The sequence below is a fragment of the Fukomys damarensis genome, unplaced genomic scaffold, assembly GCF_012274545.1.
Source record: "Fukomys damarensis isolate Sample0158 unplaced genomic scaffold, DMR_v1.0_HiC HiC_scaffold_18, whole genome shotgun sequence".
Taxonomy (NCBI): domain Eukaryota; kingdom Metazoa; phylum Chordata; class Mammalia; order Rodentia; family Bathyergidae; genus Fukomys; species Fukomys damarensis.
Genome location: NW_022900930.1, coordinates 11,443,863 through 11,456,084, shown reverse-complemented (window position 1 = coordinate 11,456,084; position 12,222 = coordinate 11,443,863). Strand labels below are relative to the sequence as shown.

The 12,222-nt window shown below is 41.6% G+C and overlaps 1 long non-coding RNA gene across 1 annotated transcript; it reads left to right on the top strand.

The window, feature by feature from the left end:
• The first annotated feature begins 57 nt into the window (after positions 1 to 57).
• On the top strand, positions 58 to 11,874 carry LOC104860711. Its single transcript, XR_002025269.2, has 5 exons — positions 58 to 132; positions 2,381 to 2,489; positions 5,665 to 5,827; positions 11,373 to 11,473; positions 11,687 to 11,874. It is a non-coding gene; the product is annotated as an uncharacterized LOC104860711 (long non-coding RNA).
• Positions 11,875 to 12,222: the final 348 nt, after the last annotated feature.

The window sequence follows — 12,222 nt, the reverse complement described above, 5'->3', positions numbered from 1 at the left end:
GATTAATAGGTAACCAAGGGAGGGGTTCTGTTGTCACAACTAGCTGTCTTGGGCTCACTTTCTCTGTTTCTTCGTGTGATGCTCTCTATCATGGCATTTCCTGCAAGAGAGTCCTCAGCAGACACCAAAAAGGTACCAGTGCCATGTGTTTGTACTTCCCAGTGTACAGAACTATGAGCAATTAAATCTCTGTTCTTTATAAATTACCTACTGTCGAGCATTTTGTTATAGCAATAGAAGACAGACTAAGACGATGTCATATTTAGATATCTTTCCTCCTAGAAATTCCCATGTCTTTTCCTACTAGAAGGGTCTCTTCCTTTGGTGAGGACCAGCAGCATACCAGATGCTGAGAAGTTTCTCTGTCTTTTCTTGCTTCTGACTTTGAAGAGGAAGCCCCCGTCAATAACACTCCTGTGGCTCTAAGCATCTGCTATTCTAATTGTTATTGCTTGGCATTTAAAGAAGCTTCTGCTACTTGTGACGCAAAAATCTTCTCTCCCCTTCCCCCATGGCACCCTCCACAAATCTTGAGATTCCAGCCATTTTTTATATTATTTTACCTCTTATCTCTTTGCTCTGATCACTGTATGATCTGGCTTATCCTATGGCGCTAGGAGAGTTTTCATTGAGATGAGAGAGAACATAATTTGATAGGAATCATAGAAGAGTATAGATTCAATATTTTCATGAGTTAAACTCAAAAACTCACCCCTCTCTACCACAACAAAGATATAGTCAGCTGTTTGACAATAGGGTGAATCAAAAGCCTCATAATTATCAAGGTGCCACTTTTGTGGGTAATGTTAGATGTTCTCCCAGGACTCCTGAGCCGGAACTCTAAGTGTAGGTGACAGGTTCCTCTGTGAGGGAGGACATTTCTAGTTTTCAACTGCATTCGCTTGGCTGTACCAGGATGCAAGGAACAAATACGATTCCATGGGGAAGTAAAGAAATTACAAAAATCAGTTTCAGCAAGCCTTATGGGAAACTAGATGTTCACTCACTATGCAGTGTATTTCTAGCAACCTGGAACTCCTCTGCCCACTTGAGAGTGTCCACTGCTGCCAGCAAGCCAGCATTGTACTTAGTCTCTGCTTCTGTAAGTGACAAAGGCATCACCCACTAAGTGTTTAGTGACATTCCTCTCATATAGGCCGAACCCACACTGACTAGTCTGGCCTATCAGCATCTGGGATGAGTGCTATTCTTGGGCAGAGGTCACCTTTTCTTGGAATGCCACGTAGGCCACTAAGCACTCCTTAAGCAAAGTGTTCTTCCTGGTGTATTCAGTTGAGACCAGTTAAGTGGTACAAAGAATGATCCCTCAAAGGGGCCATGGATGAAGCAAGTGCTCCCAGTGCTCTATCCCCAACTTTATTCTATAGTTTGTCTCTGGTGTGTGTCATCGTTTACTAGATTTTGTTCTCTGTTTTTTCCATTGAACACTGAACTGAGTGTATTGGGGGTTACATTTTATAAGAGGCAAACCTTGACCCCTTCTTTACTCCACTCTCATCCCTCTATGAGCTGCGAGGGCAAATGACATTCATCTGTGAAATAACAAGGAAAGCTGTATTTGGGAGTATTCGCAGATATCTAGCACAAAGCCTGCACTTTTCAGGTGCTGTACAACACGTATTTCTCTGAACAAATGGAAGCCTGCTTAAGCATACTGTTAAGCACAGCGATCTACAGGATTTCAAGCCAGGGGGATGACAGAGGCTGGAAAAGTTGGGAAGCACTGCAGTAGAGAGCAGGGCAGGAATGCACTGGATGGTGTCTTACTCAATTTGGGCAGTTCCGAACAGCAAACTAATTAGGAGCCACTCAGTTCTTTGGATGACAGAGGCTTCTTTGAGTTATCTATTATTCTGGGGTCTGCTGGTGTCATCACAGCTAAATATACTCTAAACAGAAATCTATAACCATCTCAATGAGCACTAAAGAGAGACTTAGTCATCATGGCCACCAAATGTCATCACACACATTAAGTGCACATATGTGTCTGGAAAAGTCCTAGTTGCTCTCTGAAGTGCACAGCCTCTCACTCACACTCATTATATGGGTTTTTGGATTTTAAAACAGCGGCACAGAGGAAGATGTCTGACCTCAGCATAACAGGAAAATGTACTCTCTACATGTTTCTACTCTGAATTTTTGCTCCTGTGTACCATAGAGATTTTTAGATGTGAAGGGACCATTTGTTATTTGGTCCTCTGACAATGATATAACATTAAGACTATAGCCATAAAGCAGAGAGAGGAGGAAGTTGACATCTAATTACTTCTCTAATTATAACTGTGATAAGTGCTTCCAAGGCACAGTGAGGTCTCTGACCTGTGTGGGGCAGCAAAGGATGTTTTCTACTTTTCTCCAGATATTTAACAGAAGAAGACAGAGCCAGGTGAAGAGTTGAATAAAGATATGCTGGTATTACAAAACTGAGAGAGGATCCACTTTCCCTGTGCTTTGATGTGAATCTTTTGGTGAGTGGCGACTCTCTTTAGGATTCTCTTTTGACTGTTCTTGACCCTTAGATGTTTCCTAAGTGGATGCTATGGTGACCGCAGCAATGGCTCTAGATCTGAGGGGTACAAACCAGTACCATAACTTTTACTCTGAGCTCCAACCAGAGGTGGGACTCAGTATCACAGTGCTCTGTCTGATGCTTTTGCTTTGTTTCTTAGACTGAGTGGAACACACACACATTCACGTTTACACACACAAGCATGCACATATGCATCAGGACAGAGCAGTTGGTGAAATAGTTGCCCCTTATCTGCGAAAGATATGTTCCCAGACTCACAGTGGATGCTTGAAACTGCAGATAATGCCAAATCCTACATATCTTGTGTTTTTTCTATACATACAAACCTATGATGACATTAATTTATAAATTAAGCACATTGAAAAAATAACAATAAAAGTGCAAAGTCCTAAATTCTATCTCTGGTACAAAAAAAAAAAAAAAAAAAAAAAAAAAAAAAAAAAAAAAAAAAAAAGAAAGGCGGGGCGGGGGGAGAAAGGAGGAAAAGAGCAATAAAATAGAATAATTGTAATATACTTAGTAAAAGTTATATGAATATGGTCTTTCAAAATATCTTATTCTATTGTGCTTACCCTTCTTCTAATGATGTAAAGTGACTCCAGAAGGAGCATTTTACAGCTTCTCTTTGGCATACCCAAATTGCCACCATTACTACTCTTGTGTTTGGGAGCCATTATTAAATAAATACAAATTACTTGAATACAAGCACTGTGATACTGTGATAGTTGATCTGATAATTCATCTATCAAGTGATTAATGGGTGCGTAGCATATACAGCATGGATACACTGAACCGAGGGGTGACTCATATCCCCAGAAGTATGAGGTTTTATCTCAATACTCAAAATGGTGTTATTCAAAACTTATAAGCTTTTTATTTCTGCAGTTTTCCATTTAATATTTCAGACTGTGGTTGACCACAAATAACTGAAAACACAAGAAACAAAATGTAGTTGAGGGCAAGCCACTGCATTCAAATGCATATTACAACTATTTATTGAATGCTTCTGTGCGCAAGGTTCTCAGTGCAATGAAAATTCCATGTACTAAGAAATCTCACAGTAAACCCAACTTCTTGCCCCTTAAGTATTCCACATTTCCAGAACAAACTTGCCGCCGCACTCCGATCTTTACTTTTCAGCACACAGACGTAAAGATAGCTGGTGCTTATGCTTCGTTCTGTACCAGGTGTTGGCGCTACTGGAGTCAACACTGATACTATTTCTGTTCTATCAAAGCTGAGGCCTGACCATGAAACGAGGAACTTCAACAACAGCAATATTGAATTTGAGCTTTATAAGTACTGAGAGAAGCCAAGATGTCTGAAATGTGTTTATTGCTGACTTGCTGAAAACAAAGGGAAGAGCGCTGTTTCCTAAATGGTTCTGACCCAGCTTTTACCGCCCCACTCAGAGAATGTTGCTGCTGTTGCTGACACAGCCAAGAGCTGGGCAGGGAGGTGGTGGGTGGAAGTCATGGGGATTTTGTTGCAGGCTTCCAATATTCATGGCTATAAAAATAATATGACCACATGATTCCTTCTCATTGAGGAGTAAGATGCCTATAAAAAAGTAAATTGTGAAAGTAAAACCGGCAAATGGAGAATGGCCATCTGTACTGGGAACATAAGCTTAGGTAGACCCTTTTTTTGTTTGTTTTTTTTTTCTTGGTCCGGGGACCAAAACCCTTGTGCCTGCAAGGCAGGTGGCAGCACCACTGAGCTAAATCCCCGGCCCAGCAGCGCCCCCCTTTTCCAGCAAGAGGCCATATATGGCACTGTTTTATGGTGATATACAAACCTAGTCTATCACATTGCCAAGGATCAGCAGGAAAAGAATTTCCTGGGTACTACATGTGGAAAACAAAGATCAGCCCTAGGAATAAGACTTGTCTTTGCTGTCTGGGATTTTTCAGCAAAATATTAATATTTCCTAGGTCTCCACTCTTCCTTCTGTAAATTGGGAATGCCGATTTCCAACTCCTACGGAGATGAAGTGCTTTGTGACCAGATACTAAGACTGCATTCCTTAAAAAAAAAAAAATCTCAATTGGATTTATTTGGATTCTAAAGCCAAGTGATGCTTCATTCTATAAAATAGAATACACATCCTGAGCTGCATTCTTGTAGCTACATATTTAAGGAATTTTGGTTGGCAGAGAGAGGGGGTCTGGGAGAAAGCATGATTGATTGGTTGGTGTGAACATTTCAGTGCAGCTGAAAGTAGAATATATTTCACCATGGTGCCCAGCACCACTCCCCCTCCCAACACAGCCATACCCCGATGCTGACAACAACAAGGAAACATCTGAGATGCCGGGGAGAGGGACTGCTTTCCAGAAAGCAACCACATAGTTGGGGCTGCGGTCTCTAGAAGGACATCTTTTGGGAAAAATAAAACTAATAGTGGGTACGTTTGAAGGCCTCAAGAGCTTTTTAACTTCAGATAGAATTTTGGAATACAATGGTGATAACTGAGCAAGAAAAGAATATGAAGAGTTATTAACTCTAGGATCACTAAAAACAATTTTAGAACAAATATAATGCAGTAAAGGGATCAATTAAAAATGTTTACATAGTCAACGTAATACCATCCCTAAGTATTGATGCAGCCATATTCACTGAATCATTTTGAGAAAATGCGAGCCCGTGTATGCATGTGTGTGTGTGTGTGTGTGTGTATGTGTGTAATAAGTGAAAGTCTCAAATTCCAAAGTGTGGTGTTAACAGAGACTGTCTGTCTTAGTTCATTTGGGCTATTATAATAAAATATCATATGCACAGCAGATATTTATTTTCACAGTTCTAAGAGTTGAGGAGTCTAAGACCTGGTAGTAGCAGAATCTATACCTGATGTGGCCATTTTCTGGTTCTTAGATGATGATACCTTCCTGCTGTGTTCTCACATTGTAGAAAGGATGAGAGGTCTCTCAGGGAATTCGAGAAAAAAAATGCAGCAAAACTCTAAACCAACACTTGAGGGCTTTACCTCCATGGCCTCTTTAACATTCCCCACACAAGCTTTTCATTTTATAAATCATGTATAAGCTCAGCCTCTCAGGAACCCCCTTGCCTCTCTGGAGTCACATTAACTCCCCTCCTTTCTCTACCCACAGCCCCTGGACAGATCCCTAACTTTGACCTCCACATTGTGTGTTGTGAGCTGCTCAGAAATTGAAGCATGATCATCTGGACTCCACAACTGTGATATGCATCCAACAAATGGTTAAGAGAATGGTGGATGGTTTGTGCATTCCTCCTTCCCTCTGTCAGGTCCGGGTAGGTTGGATGTGGTTCCTACAGCACAGGGGAGGGACGGCGGAGACCTTTGCCAACTTACCCCGCTCAATTTTTTACCTGTCTATGGATGGGGTTATTGCAGCTTGAGCAACCTCTGAGAGCTGGAGCAGGAGAGATGGGTGGGAACTTTATATTCACTGTTGCAAATTCCAGGGAACAGAAACAGTGTAAAACTCCTAGTTGTTTGCACCTTTGCCCTACCTACAGGCTACAGTTCTTTTTAAGGGTTCAAGATGCATGCTTGCTCCAGAGTTCTGTATAGGGAAGACTCTTGGCTTTTGGGATCATTCTCTTCTAGGGGGCATGATGCCTCACTCAAAAGCTTTTCCACCTTTTAAGTGTTTTCTTTTCTGAAGTACCTAAGGAGACAGAGATGACAGAGAAATCAGTGGATACCCCACCTCCAATCTCCAGTGTCTGGTGTTTATAGATTCCCCACCATCGTTCAAGACAGATGCTGGGGTGGAGATTTAAAAATAAGTCATTGGACTGGATGTGGACTTGGGCTCAGTGGTTCCACTGCCTACCTCACAAGGGCAAGGTCCTGAGTTCGATTCCCAGTACAAAAAAATTCAATGAGGCAGAATGCAGAACTGGAATGGGGACAGACAGCGCAGCTCTTAGTTCAAGCTCAGGCTTAGCCTAACCTTCATCAAGAAGGGAGCCCTCTCTGTGTGCCCTTGCTCCCTTAGTCCATGGGAGATTATCAAGCTTCCTTATGACTCATCCTGTGAGTCAGACAGGGGAAGAAAAATAAGCATGTCAAAGTATAACTTTTCAATGTGAAAAGATTTAGCAGTCGGCTCTATGACCAAAACTGTTGAGCTGAGGAGCTGGAGAGAAAATTGTGAAGTTCTCTCTCATTTCACTGTCTAAGAGCCTTCTGTGGGCGGCCAGGTAAGGGATCAGCTGGGAGGAAAGAGACTCCAGAGGATTCCCAGGGGACAAGATGGCCTGCTAAGGCCTGGAGCTGAAGTTGGAAGGGCTGTCTTCTGCTTTTCTGTGATCTGTACAGCTTCCATTTCCTTCATGCAAGACTAGTCCCTGGCTACTTCTGGGTATAACTTGCATTTTTTTTCTTTTATTGAGTGTATTGGTACATTTTAGGTATACAGTACAGTTAATTCATTATTGGGATCTTGTACCTTTACATGACAGATCTTGGTTCTCATTTTTTCCCCTTGTCCCTGCCCTCCCTTCACCCCCTCCTCCCCTCCCCATTTACGAACACATTATTTACATTTTTTCATTTTATAACTTGCATTTCTGATCCCACCTACTTGTGTTGTGATTCTTGATCTTGGTTGCACAGTGGAATCATTTGGGGGCTGGGGTTTAAGACATGCTCATCTTTGGTTCTACCCCCAGGCCATGGGTATCTAGATTTGTAGGACTCACTAGGTCATTTAAAAGTATATCCAAGGTGGGACTCATCTCAAACAATGTATAAACTCACTATATAACTTGTATTCATCTTTCATCTCTAATTGTATTATTATATGTTCTTTACTAGATTAAAGAATTCATGCTTTGTGATAATATTTCCAAAGGTTGTGAAGCCTTTTCTACACCCTAATGTCATATTGCATCAGAAATTGTGCTAAAGATAAACCAGTTAAAGTTGATGTAGGGTATTTTAGGTCTAAAGCAGAGTAAGAGTCACAGGGTAGCCTCCTCCCTTTCCAGTTTCCTTCTCTTAATTCACAATTTTGCTCTCCAGTTCTTCTCAAATGCCTGCTCACTCCTTCTGTGTTTTACAGCTTTCTGTCTCTATAACTCATATGGAAGTTATTCCAGAAAGTCCCTTCCAAAGTCCCCATTTGGTAGAGCACCAGCTCCTCAAGGATGTCAGCCCCGGGCAATCTCCAGGGGACACTGCTGTCCTGGGCCTTAGGTCTCTCATGTGGCAGGGGTAGCATAGCACTCCTCTTGCTTTTTGATCTTAGGGCCCCTTTATATATTTCAAAAACAAATGAGAATTCCAGAGAGATTTGTTTATGTGTATTACATCTACTGATATTAACTTTATTAGGAATTAAAACTGAGAAATTTAAAATATGGATAATAAATCCCTTTAAAATAAAAATAACAAACTTATTTTGTGTTAATATAGATAATATATTCTATGAGAAATAACTATATTTAAGATAAAAAGACAATGAGAAGCATGGCATTGTTTTACATATCTACAAATCTCTTTTATGTCAGGCTTGATAGGAGATATTAGATTCTCAGATCTTCTGTATTCATTCTGCTGTGATTTATTCAGCTGCTTTGGAAAGTGCTGAACTTGTAAGAGGATGAGAATGAAAAAGACAAACAATGCCTTAGTATTATGGAAGTTGTTTTGACCTTGTAGACCTCCTAAAGAGGTTCCCATGATATCTGGTCTGCACTCCGAGAAGTACTGGTGTGGACATAAAGACATAGTCAAGACAGCCAGAGCAGGATGATGAGTCAACGAGGACGCAGTACGAGGCATAGGCAATAACCTGTGACCAGCATGTAGATCTCAGAGAACTCACAACATGAGAAAACATAAAAATTAATTTGACCAAGAACAAGTAATGTTGCTAATGTTGGGTATAGGCCTATTATCATGGGTGTCTTAGTTACACTTCTCATTGCTGAGACAAAATACCTCACATTCACAAGTTAAAGAACAAGAGGTTCATTTCTGTAGAGATTTCATTCCATAGTTGGCTGACTCCAAGGCAAGATGGCATCGCAGAGGGTCATCGCAGAGGAGAAACAGCCCATGGCAGGCAGGCAACAAAGCCTGCCTTGCATCTTTCCTTTTATGTTCCATCCAGGCTACAAACCTATTGACTGACATCACCCACACCTGGGGTGCGGCCTCCACTATCCACACCCAGAACTACGCCAAACCAATTCAGTTATCACACACTCTTAATCCATTTTCACACACTCTAGATCCAGCCACCTCTGAGAAGCCCCACCAATGAGTACACAGAGCTTTGTGGGGTTATCTAATTACATACAGATGGGGTCTGGGACAGGTTTCTAAGTTCTTGCATGTGACAAAGAAAGAATTGAGGTAAGGAAAAAGTATCAAAGTTTATAAGGGTGATAGTATGTTCTGAGTGAGTAGGCTAGTGCCTGTGAAAGGAAGACGGCGTGGGTGCTAGGGGAATAATGTACAGGGGTGTGGAATGTTGCACCAGGTCTCCAGCACCTCCCGTCAGGCTCCTGCAGAGCACGATAACATGACTGAAGGGTGCTGAGTCAGGTCAGCTGCATCTGTTGCACTTGCCCCTTCCCGTAACTCACTCTGTTTTAAATCATGTATGAGAAGCAGACCATGTGCATAAACCCCAGCAATCTGTATGTGTTGTATGCACTGTATGGATGAATAATTGGAACCTCATCCATGCCTGCATCCATGCACATGTGAGCTAACATCCAGGTTTAAGATCACCCCTCCTAAAGACTCTTTCCTGGTAAATTCAACCCAGTGGCTTACCATTCCGAGATGCTATTTTAATACATTTATTCGTATCCCCATCTGAACTGAAAATGTTTTAGATGAAGTATACAGAATCTACTTCACCATACCATAAAAATAGCACCCTACGAATACACATTCCAGAACTGACTGTTTGACTCTATCTGGGAGATGCTCATCCTGGAGCACACAGGTCAGGTTTCTGTGCGTCACACTATGGCTTCATGTCTTCATTGCCTATCCCTTCCAGCTGTGGGTTTATGTTTCCAGTAGCAAGGTTGACTTGTCAGACTTTGGGCAGGGGCGGGAGTCTATTTCATAGGGGAGCTGTAGTGCATGTCGATTCTCTTTCAGTAAAGGTGTAATAGCAAGCTACCAGGAAATTTTCATCATGTTCAAAAATGGACAAGTGAATGGAGCTGAACTCCTTGGCAGAATTCAGGCTATTCAAAGTCAAGCTGGCTTTTGCCGGTCAGGGCTTCTCTTCAGCAGGTGCTCAGGGAAGCATTGGCAATAGTCGTGCTCCGTCGTCGACAAGCAGCCGCTCCAAGGCAGAAGCTCAACCCAGGCCCTCTGTGTTCGCGGGGCCCATGAAAGTGCCCTGCGCACAGGAAGGGTTTAATGAGGGCTTAGTGAGTGAACGAATACATGGGTGGGTTTTCTCTTTTAACTCTTTGTGGGGAAGTCCTGAGGATAAAACCCAAGGCCTTTGCACTGAGCTGTATCACCAGCCCTTCAAGAATTTTTATTTTCAGACAAAGTCTCATTACACTGTTAAATTCCCCAGCCTGGGACAGAACTTACAATCCTCCTGCCTCAGCTTCCCAGAGTGTGAGTACCACCTCACTCTTCTTAAATTCTTTATAAAGTATTCCCCACTGTGCCCAGACCTAGGGAAAATGTGTATTTCTAATGTGAACCCTTGTTGGTCCCCTGTTTCGATTTCACAGGTCCCCTGTGGACCTGGGGTCATTTGCTTGACTAGTTTAAATATCAAAGATGCTGACTAGGGGAGATTTAAGTCTTGGAAAGAGCACAAGGCCCTTCTTGGTGGAATCTTTTCTCAGTTATTTGGCCATGAAGTTCTATTCAAGCCTAATGTAATCAGTATTAATGTGTATTTGTTGAATGAATTGCTGCATAATTACAGAGTTATCCGTTAGGGACCCCTGATTATAATTTTAAATTCCAAGTAGTGCAGTGACTTAGGAAAATGTCACACTACAAAGCAAAAGATAAATGCCTCCCCCGCACATCCTTCCCTTTAACCCATATCCAAAGAAGAATGTGAAAAATTGCAAACCTTTCTCTGTCCATATCCTCATTATTCCCTTACATCTCTCTGTCCCACCCACACCCAGGCAGACAAATATCAAAGAACTGGAACCTGCAAATTCATCAATGTTTCATTTGTTTCCCATCTGTTTCCTAGATATGCCAGAGCCCTTAGGCTTTTTAAAATGTCTGCCTCTCAAACCCAGACATGAGTGACAGCATCAGATAAAGCAATTGTAACTTCCCTCTTTCATGTTGCATCTGTCCTAAGACTGGATACAGTTGATTTACCTGTAGTAAAAGGGATAATAACCAGAAAAGAGGATTACAGTACATTCAGAAGCAATCAAAGGAGGAAAATAAACGAAGTGCCAAGAGGGTATTAACTAGAAGAGCAATTCACAGGAACAGAACAAACTTAGAGAGTGGGGATAAAGAAACTTGCCAGGGACAACTTCTATACTTTGTAAGTCTGGAATTTTATCAAAGTTGGACAGGAAATTTTCTACTTTAGGTAATTTAACAGATAGGCATAATTTACTGGTTTTTGCTTATAATTTTATTCAGGACATTTCTGACTTTTCCATTCTTGTTTTTTTTTTCATCTTTAATTGAGTTTATTGGTGCATTTTAGGGATACAGTACAGTTACATTCATTGTTGGGATCTTGTACCTCTACATGACAAGTCTTTATTCTCATTTTTTCCCCTTACTGACTTTTCCATTCTTTTTGAAGCAACCTAAGCTATGGAGAATGCATATTCTTTTATTTTGTGTGTGCAGGACCTCATGCGTGTGAGCCATGTGCCCTACCATTGAGCCATGTCCCAGTTCTGAGAATGCGTACTCTCAGTTCCGTCCATCCACATGTACAGAATGCCGAGGTATATGCAGTGTTGGGGTGGAGGCATGAAGCCGTGGATATGGGGAATTTCTTTAAACACAATTTACTTGGGAATCTGGAACAGACATCAAAAATGTGGATTTATCATACAATGGGTCGGGGGCATGAATTTTAAAGATCACTGTGTCAAATAATTGTCACATGCGTGGCAGCTGCTTGTGACCAGCAGGTCTCCCTTTCCCTCCTTTCCCAGAGGTTCCCCCATTACTGGATCGCAAGACAAAGAGATGGAGGAGAAGTTTCCACATTGCTATTTGTACATAGTCTAGAATTACATCAAAATGCTCACCCTGTATAGGTACAATTTCTGCTGTGAAATTTCAAGGGCATCATTACTTGGGACCTGATTTACTTCACTGTTTATCTCTTTGGTCACCTCCCTCAGCCCATGACTCCTCTGGTCATTAAAGAAAGCTAATCACATAAACAATAAAATCAAATATGTGATACACGACTCATGCCTTCTTCTAGTCTCCCAATTTCTATACCACTCCCCAAAGAATTGCATTCTCTGCAGTGAGTCATGGTGGTAAATCTGAGAAATGATAGTGGCCCAGCCCAACATGTGGCTGGATAGTTTGGGAGAATGGATCCCAGGCGGGTGGTAGTAGGAGTTAGGAGAAGATCACAATTCAATGTGTAGTTTCTTTGTGAATGATTCATGGAAAGGGTGAACTAAAAGTACTTAGAAAAGTTCAGAATGATTTATACTGTATAAGGTGAAAAACT